This window comes from Megalobrama amblycephala, linkage group LG3, assembly GCF_018812025.1.
Source record: "Megalobrama amblycephala isolate DHTTF-2021 linkage group LG3, ASM1881202v1, whole genome shotgun sequence".
Taxonomy (NCBI): Eukaryota; Metazoa; Chordata; class Actinopteri; order Cypriniformes; family Xenocyprididae; genus Megalobrama; species Megalobrama amblycephala.
In genome coordinates, this window is record NC_063046.1 from 38,691,023 (window position 1) to 38,699,752 (window position 8,730).

At 32.5% G+C, this 8,730-nt stretch overlaps 1 long non-coding RNA gene across 2 annotated transcripts; it reads left to right on the forward strand.

Moving 5' to 3' along the window:
* The first annotated feature begins 410 nt into the window (after positions 1-410).
* LOC125264012 lies at positions 411-6,876 on the forward strand. Of its 2 annotated transcripts, none has more exons than XR_007183953.1 (8): positions 411-607; positions 704-754; positions 861-927; positions 1,018-1,099; positions 1,282-1,374; positions 1,568-1,648; positions 1,900-2,016; positions 6,597-6,876. It is a non-coding gene; the product is annotated as an uncharacterized LOC125264012 (long non-coding RNA). The 2 variants fall into 2 exon arrangements; XR_007183952.1 differs by having other exon boundaries at positions 416-607; positions 857-927.
* The last annotated feature ends 1,854 nt before the right edge of the window (positions 6,877-8,730 follow it).

The window sequence follows — 8,730 nt, forward strand, 5'->3', positions numbered from 1 at the left end:
CGATGTCTGTGGAAAGTGGAAGACTATTCAGAACATGTCCCACTCTCTGTGAAAAGAAGGGTGATATATGCTTGTCAGCACGGAAAGAACTACAAGAAGACACCCACAACAGATGATCTGGTATGTATCGCTACACATTTTGTTCACCACACTGGTTATGAATTCAGTGCAGAGGTATCCAATTCTGTTCCTGGAGAGCCACTTTCTCACAGATTTGAGTGATTTTGAAAACCTTTATTAGCTGATTCAGGTGTGATTGCTTAGGGCTGTAAATAAACTTTTCTGGAAGGTGGCCTTCCAAGTGCAAGATTGGAAACCACTGCACTGTAACGGATTTCTGTAATTTGAACAGTATTTTACTGTAATATGTACAGTACAATACTGTAAAATGTTTAAACAGTAATATACTGTAAACGGCAAAGGATTATGGGAAAATATATGGTCACTACTGTAATTTTTCTGTACTGTAAATCAATTTACAGTAGTGAAATTGCCCGCGAAAAACTGACCAATGGCAAGAGATTTCGTTTTCAATTTTTTTTTTACTCGGTGGGGGAAGTGGCTGTTAACGGAGAAAAAAAAGATTGTACCAGTAACTCACTGACAGGTTAGTATATTATTTTTATTTTATGTAAAACAAACACAAATGTTTTCATTTGTAATGTTAACATGAAAATAATCGTGTCGTTTTTCATGTCGGAAGGGTTTGGTGCCTTTTTACTGACTGCCGTTATAACGGTGATAACATGAACTGGTGAGTAAGTTAAGTTCACCTAACGTTATATTAATAGAAATAAACTTTATTTAAACTGAAAAACATAACTTTGCATGTGTTTCGCTGTCTCTTTTACTCAAGTTAGCTCATCAGGCGGAGCCATGGAAACTTCGCTAACAGCAGCGAACTAACGTGACATAACGTACTGAGGGGTAGGCCTATGTTAAAAGAGTTAGACAACAACATTGTTTAAGCGGGGTTTAAACAGTATTTTCATGTACATGTTTTGATTTATTTTCAAGTTTGTGGTCTGGATCATGTCATGTCGTCTGCAACGTCGGAGGTGTTGGAGCCTTTTCATTGCCGTCATAACGGTAACATCTGGTAAGTTAACGTCGCGAAAATTAGCTGACGTAAAGTTAAACTTATTAAACACAGCAGCATAATTACATGTCCTGCTGCCTATTCATCACAGGTTAGCTATCTAGGCAGGTGTAACACAATGTAAATAGCAACTTAACTGAAATACTGAGGTAAACTGAGTTAAGTTTTTTTTTTTTTTCAAGTTTTTGCTGGATCATGTCATCTGTATCGTCGGAGGATAATTTTGGAGTCTTTTCTTTTGATTGCCGTTGTCATAACGGTGGTAACATCAACAGGTGAGCAAGTTAACAAAGTAAATTAGCTGAAGTAAGCGCTATTTAAGCAGGCAAACATAATATAATGTAACTGGTGATTAAACCAACGGAAGGAGTGAGAACAGAGGTTTATCCAGCAGCAGAGTTAAGAGTGCTTTCAACGTACTTTTCAACAATCATCCCTCAGTACATGTTCTTTATATTGAATTTGCAGCAGCTGCCATTTCCTCTGGACTGTACCACTGCTGCTGCTCTCTAACACAGAAAGAGTGATGCTTTGAGGAGGAGGAAAAAGGTTATCAATATGCCATTGTCATTATTAATATAGCAAAGTTATGAAATATTATAAGGTATTATAAAATGCCATAGCCATTAAATATTATAAAATGTTTATAAATGTTGGTTCATTTATTAAAAACGATAAGCACCAAAGCCAGTTACTACATAATATCTCACCTCATTGTTAGTCATATGTTCTGTCTTCTATGGTAGTTTCTATAAACTATCATAATACTTAAAGGGCTTCTGTGACTTTTTCTCTTACAGGACAGTCTGTTCTTTAAGCAAAAAACATGGATGCTGACTATGAAGGGCAGAATAATCATCCAGCCAACAGACTCTTTTTCAGCATTTGCTGTCCACTTTGTTGGAATGCAGAATTGGGTAAGCCAAAACATTTTTTACATTACATTTATGATCATGCTTTTGGCAGATACTTTTATCATACATTACATACATACATAATCTTACATTGTATTTAGGTTTTAAGTTAATTTATTTATTTATTTTATTTCCTGGGGATTAAAATCCATTATTTCAGCATTCTAACATCTTGCTCTACTGTTTGAGCTACTGGAATGCATTGTAAATAATGGAGCTTTAATTATTTGAATGCAATGGATTTTCAGCTAATTATTAGGGGTGTAATGGTTCTCTGTAAAAAATCAAACCGCACCGTTCTCCACCCATGGTTCAGCACATACTTTCACCACTTTTCACCAAATTACTATTTAGTCCAAAACATTAATTTTTTGTGAACATTTTTTAATTCAAGTGCCGTCATTTAGAAGCTTAACATTCCTGCTGTCTGGGTTTTTAATGTTAATCAAACAACAAATTATATAGAAATCACTCACTGGTCTTGACTGAATAGCTTTTGTAACTTTAATAATGATTAATCTTTGTTTAATTTATATAGTGAAAATTATTTGTATCTTTGCTCAGTTGTACCCAGGTGAAAAAAAAATGCACTTCTATAATGTACTTAAAGTGCCCTATTTCATGCACTAATTTTGTACTTAATATACTAAAACTTCTTCTTTAGTACTGCTTAAGATCATCATAAGAACATCTAAGTGTACTCAACTGTGCTATTTTGAGACACCATGAAATATGAACTAACATGTGCTTTTAATAGACTATCTCTGTATTTAAAAAATATATTTAGCTACTTGTAGTACACTATAGGTTCAAATGTACTACAAGTGGAATCTAAATATATTTTTTAAATACAGAAATAGTATATTAAAAGCACATTTTAGTTCATATTTCATACTGTGTCAAAATAGCACAGTTGAGTACACTTAGATGTTCTTAAGATGATCTTAAGAAGTACTCAAGAATAATTATTAGTATATTAAGTAGGGCTGCAACTAACGATTATTTCAATAATCGATTAATCTGTCGATTATTTTTACGATTAATCGATGAATCGGGGGGGGGGGGGGCTCTCCTCTGCGGTTTTACGTTTAATTTTTTTATTCAAAAACAGAAATGACAGTGCAAATTCACAGTGCAAAAAATCCTCAGAACGTGCAAAAACAGGTTGCTCTTTTAACATCCCTGAGCTGTTAAAGTAATAATAATAAAAACGGTTTGGCTTGATTGACAAACGCTAACGTTCGGGCATGATTTATGTACCATCGACCTGTCCTAAAACGTTAGCACGCTTTAATCGATGGTTTGGAGATCCCGTGTTTCTCCGTTCGAGAGCGCACTTCCTGTTCACATCCGCGACAAAACAGTTGATTATTTACGAACAAAAGCTCACAGAAACGTGAAAATGGTCTCATTTGAAAGAAAATATCCTAAGCTAAAAGATGATATAGTGTGACTAATTGAAGCAGCCCGTATCAAAAGTGCGGGGGTCCTGACCACCCTGTCCCCCGTGCCAACGGCGCGCCTGTTCAGAACAACGTTACGGGTCTCTACCGATGGTCTTTCCTCCACCTCCGCTCTGCTATTTATTTATTTATTTTTTCTCCGCTCTGCTTCGCGCTCAACCACGCTTTTTTATACTCAAACATCTCCGCGTCTTATTGAGAGGCGTAATAGTCGCGCGACACAACGAATCGAAATTCGTTGCCAACTCTTTTAATAATCGAATTTTATCGATTTTATCGATTCGTTGTTGCAGCCCTAATATTAAGTACAAAATTAGTGCATGAAAATTTGAGCACTTTAAGTATATTATAGAAATTTACTTTTTTTTACCTGGGTATATATTTGTTTATTTGTTCTTATTTTCATTTTTATTTCACAGTTGTCCTATTTTCCCTGAGCATAGCACATACCAAACCATACCAAAACCGTGACCCTAAAACTGTGATAAATTGAGCCATTAGTAATTTGAACTGTTACACCCCTACTACCCTAGTGAAAAAAAAGTATACTTTATTGTATTTTAAATATATTCCCTTTTTCTATAGTACACTGCAAATATACTAACAAAAAATGTACTATCATTAAATATATAAAAAGTATATTAGTATCATATTTTCACAATGCAAATTTTAACACACTTTAAAATAATTGTACTTTAGTATATTTTCTAAAAATATATTTTATAAAAATATACTTGAAGTGTAAGTTCAGTTTATTTTTTAAAAGTGTATTTATTTGCACTTTATAAAAATATATTTGAGGTATATTTTAACAGTGTGCTGAAAATGATCATTGTAACAATGCACTGAAAGTATATTTAAAAAATACATTATTTAATATCCTGAAGTTGTAGTGTATCTAATGTTAAATTTGAGTATATTTTTTAAGTTTACTTCTTGATCCTTGGAATTCATTATATTACTTGTGCTATTTATTTCAGTATGAATGCATTACAAGCCCATTTAGTATAGGCAGTGTAGACTATACAATTTCCAAATATGTGTAAATGTTTATTAAGTTTACACTGGCAGAATCATTTTACAATCGTACACACAAATCTATATTAAACAACACACCAGCAGCACAAGTAATGCGAAAAAATATGTTGAGTGGTTACACTTATAGGAATTCAAATGTCTCTTCAACTTGGTCTGTGACCAATCAGATTTTGTTGCTCACTGCCTTCAGCCAATCAGAGCTGCTGACGTCACGGTCGTCGCCTGAATCCCCTCGCTCAGTCACTCAGGTGAAGTATAATGTCGCAATGTATAATTTATTTAATAAAACACTGAAAGCAATACATCGCTCAATCTCGGGGATTCTGACCAGTTAAATCAAGTGACATCGCAGCCTGACCGTGATGGCGACGACAACCGGCTAATCTAATGGTCTACGCGATCCTGAAAGAACCGGAGAAAAGTGCTGCTATTGGGAGGTGAGTTGTAGTCTACCAGTTAACAAACTTTATTTTATTTTCTTTAACAAACGGAGAGCGATATTTCGGCTTGATATCTCCTTTTTGAGTTTTTGTGTGGTGTTTTATGGCACATGTTTGTATGCAGCACCAAAACATTCATATGATTCGTCAAATCGGCCCGTATTCTGTACGATATTAATTCATAAAGTGTTTTATGCTTGACTATGTACCGAAAACAATATCGACATGCCATTCTGATACAGTTCCCTGCTGCTAATCCTCATTTACTGTTCAAAAATAGTATTGGTTCAATGTAGGATTTAGACAGACTATTGTAAACGTGAATAAAGAGTTGAACATGCTGTCTTATATCTTTGGTATATTCTGTCAACAGATGCTGTTCTTCACGAGTCTCTGCGGTCATCATTGTGCCATCAGACACAATGAGAAGCTCATCAGAAAATGGAATATAATGTGTAATTTGTATTTGTGTATAGAGGGTCACCATGGTCCAATTTTTTTTTTTCTTTAATGAAAAACATGGTAAGTTTTGCTGAATCTATATTAAGTTTAAATAAAAACCATTGGATTTGTCAATGAAATATGTCTCTTCATTATGTTCTTATATTTTATTTAATTTAGTGGCCTTGAAAACAAATGCATTCAACTTTGGGAAAATGTGTTAAACTGTATTTAAATGGTAGCACAACTGTATTGTGTGAGATTATGTAATTCAAAGTACAGTAGTCAACATTTGAAGCGGATCAAAAAAGTTAGGACAACTTTGATTAAAGGTTTTGATCCGCTTCAAATGTTGACTATATTATACAAAGTAGAAGTAATAACAAAGTGTATAGTTATTGACTGCAAAGTGTGTAATGTTTAATATTTGGAATAAGCCAAAGGTACTAAGCATACATATATACTATAATATATATATATATTATAGTATAGTATAGTATATAATATAATATACTATATAATATATATACTATAATATATTCAGTGTATATTGCTTGTGTTTTGTAATGTACTTAAATCACAAATAAAGTGTACTTATAACACAAAGTGTACTCATAACAGAAATAAAGTATACTTATAACACAAATAAAAGTATACTTATAACAGAAATAAAGTATACTTATAATACAACGTATATTATAACAAAAAATATACTTTTAACACAAATGAAGTATACTTATAACAAAAATTAAGTACACTTTAATATCACTAATCAAGCATGTAATTAGTCCCTACACAGACATATACTTAAAGTGTATTAAGTATACTTGAAGTTGTTCCAATTTAGTACACATAAGTATACTAAATATACTTAAAGTTGTATTTTAATACTACTTAATTTCAACTTAAATATACTTAGTACAAAATTAGTTGTTTCAAAATAGCACACTTTAAATGAACTAATCATTAACACACTTGAAATATACTAATAATTAGTCTTGCTGCAAGTATACTTAGTATACTTTTTTTTCACTAGGGTAATTATGTACCATCCCTGTAGGTTCATTCAGAATCAGATGTAGTTTGTTGTGCTTTTATTAACATCAAAATAAATACGGAACCAAGTTTGAGAGTTGGGGCAAATTCTGCAAACACTGGTCTGAAAAGTAATGTTTCTTTGTTTTGTTTTTTGTGCTTGCAGGTTCATTCCAAGAATCAACCCTGATGGCACCAAATACCCAAGTCAAAGATCAGATGGAAATCTCAAAAGGTCCAAAGAAAAGCTTCGGCCTGAACCCATCAAGGTGTTTCTCATCAGAAAGCTTGTCAACTTTGACCACCATAATTATTGAAATGTAACACAACACAAACTGACTTTTACTGCATTTTTAAGGCCTGTTTTGCTTTTCAGTATGTGTACATTTTGCCATGCTACAGAAGAAAGAAAATGTTTAAAATGATTAAAAAGAATATTATATGGACAAATGTTCAGTGATTGTGTTTTTTGGGGGGGGATTGGTAAAAAAAAAAAAAAAAAAAAAAAAGGTTTACAGAGCTGTACCACAATTGGATAATTTTATACAGGTTAAAAATGATTTAAAATGATTTTTTAAATTGAATGACAACACAATAGTAAATACTGTAAATTAAAAACAAAACTACTTCACAAAATACTGTAAATTAAATTACAGTACTATACTGTATTACAGTACTATACTGTAAATAAAATACAGTACTGCACAAAATACAGTAAATGAAATTACAGTACTATACTTTATTACAGTACTATACTGTAACTGAAATACAGTACTGTACACAATACTGTAATTGCAAAATACAGTAACAATACTGTACAACATTTTACAGTAAATTACTGGCATCCAGCTGCCAGTAAGTTACTGTAAAATTTACAGCAATCTCTTTACAGTGTGGTTTAGTTTATGTAATGCTAAAAGTTGTAAAATATAGTTTTAAACTACCTGACAAAAGTTTGAGCACAACAACAGTGTTTGTCTTTTTACCTTTCATGTTTAGAATAAGTACAGTATGAAATTACAAATCTGAGCCAAATCAAAGTGTGAGAATTGTTTAAGAAACAATGAAATGCCTGTCAATTACTTCAAGTTTTTTTTTTTTTTTTTTTTTTTTTTAGAACACAAAAGAGTCTCTTTTTAATTAATCAGAGATTTATGTCTCTCCACTGATAGCTACAGTAAGTAATTACCACTTTCAAGCTCCAGAAAGAAAGTAAAGACTTCGTTAGAGTAATCCATGTGACTCTAGTTGTTGAACCTCAACTACATTTTTTTTTTTTTTTTTTTTTGGCTTTGTTTGCTCACACAAAAAAAAAAAAAAATTCACATTAACAGAACATGCATGCATCTGGTGCTCTTGTAAACGTGTTGGAAATGCATTTTCTGTAAATAAAGTGGCAAAAAGTGTTCTTTTTTTAATGCAAACAAAGCACTTACATTGTTACAAGTTTAAACTATGAAATTGAGGTTAAAGTTGACGATGTCTTTACTACCTTTCTGTTCCTTGAAAGTGGTAGTTGCATGGACTGTGAATGGAGGGACTGAAATCTCTGATTTCATAAAAAATATGTTTTGTGTTTGTTATCTTAAGATGAATGAAAGTCATACAGGTTTGAAACGACATGAGGGTGAGTAAATAATGACTGAATTTAAATTTTTGGATGAGCTAGCCCTTTAGTGCCAAAAATGTTTAAAGGTACACTATGTAATTTTTGCCACTCTAGTGATTAATAAATAAAATTGTATGCATCTTGCAGAAGAACATTGCAGCTGGAGCTACTCCACAGCAGTTGGTGTCTCACTTGGTCTCAAATAGTTTGAATAAGTAAACATTTATTACAGGTATACTGTACTGATTCAGGATAAGCCAAAAACATGGAAGATGTATGGTGTATTCAACCATTATATAAATGTTGTAAAAAAAGATATATAGTGTGCCTTTAAAATGCATAAGGCCATATATTTGCACAGTTTATATTTGTCAACATAACTAATTTTTACCATTTGAGCATAAAACATTTTATCTTTTTTTGTTGTTTTTTTACATGCAGGGGAACCGGATTTCTGCCATCATTCTGCAGAATAAGAAGCATGTGTACTATACGAATTCATATATAGTGCCCTCCATAAGTATCGGAACAGTAAAGACAAAATTGTTCTGTTAGCTGTGGTGTCAAGACATCTATAAATATGATTCATATGAGGCAGAGGTACAGAATGTCACATTTTATTATTGAACGTTTCAACACAAAACGTTTTACCAACCAAGTACAACACTTTTAAAGTATCAACCCTCTACCT